The sequence below is a fragment of the Capsicum annuum genome, unplaced genomic scaffold (genome assembly GCF_002878395.1).
Source record: "Capsicum annuum cultivar UCD-10X-F1 unplaced genomic scaffold, UCD10Xv1.1 ctg2554, whole genome shotgun sequence".
Lineage (NCBI taxonomy): Eukaryota > Viridiplantae > Streptophyta > Magnoliopsida > Solanales > Solanaceae > Capsicum > Capsicum annuum.
In genome coordinates, this window is record NW_025831745.1 from 259686 (window position 1) to 260520 (window position 835).

Below are 835 nucleotides of genomic sequence, written 5' to 3' on the forward strand. Positions count from 1 at the left end.
TATTTATATCATTCAATCAGTAATTGTTTATGCATACGAAACCATATATATCAGCCTACATCACTAAGTATACCAGTACATTCAAAGTACTGATACATACTTTTACTCTTGCGCAATAATATGTCATTTCATTGGTTCGGACGCTTAGGTTCCTGACCGTGCTTAGCCAGATTCTATAAGCAAGAGCAAATTTAGTAGTGAGACCTTATCCATCGAGGATACTATTCATTTAAGTATTTTGGTGGATTTAGTATTGTATTAGTTCAAGTTAGTTAAGGGCTTGTCCCATTAACTTCATATTCAGAAAGTTTAACAAGAGGCTTTTCAAACTAGACTTTTTCAGACAGTTTTTAGTTTTTAGATATTATTATTAGTTGTTATATTTATCAGTATTTAGATTATGAACCTTATGGCATTTCAGCCTAACTTTTGCATTATTTCAGTATTATTATTCAATGTTCACAGCAAGTACCAATCATGGGTTAACTTGTTGTCCTTTGTAGCCGGACGTACCATGTGAAATTTGGGGTGCCGACTCGTGGCATTACAAACTTGGTATCAGAGCATAAAATTCAACAGAATCCTAGGGATTCTTAAAGCTGCATCAAGTAGAGTCTTGTTTATAGGTGTGTAGCGCACCGCACTTATAGACAAGCGGCTATGAGGCATTTTTAGAAAAAGTTTCCCCTCTTTCAGTGTTTATGTCGTGTGAGTAAGTATGATCAGAAGTTAAAATCTCTGTCTATTTCAAGTTTCCTTCTATTTACAAAATATGCCTCCCAAAAAGTCTAACGGAAGAAGAACTGGAAACTAGCCAGCACCTTCGCCCATTCAG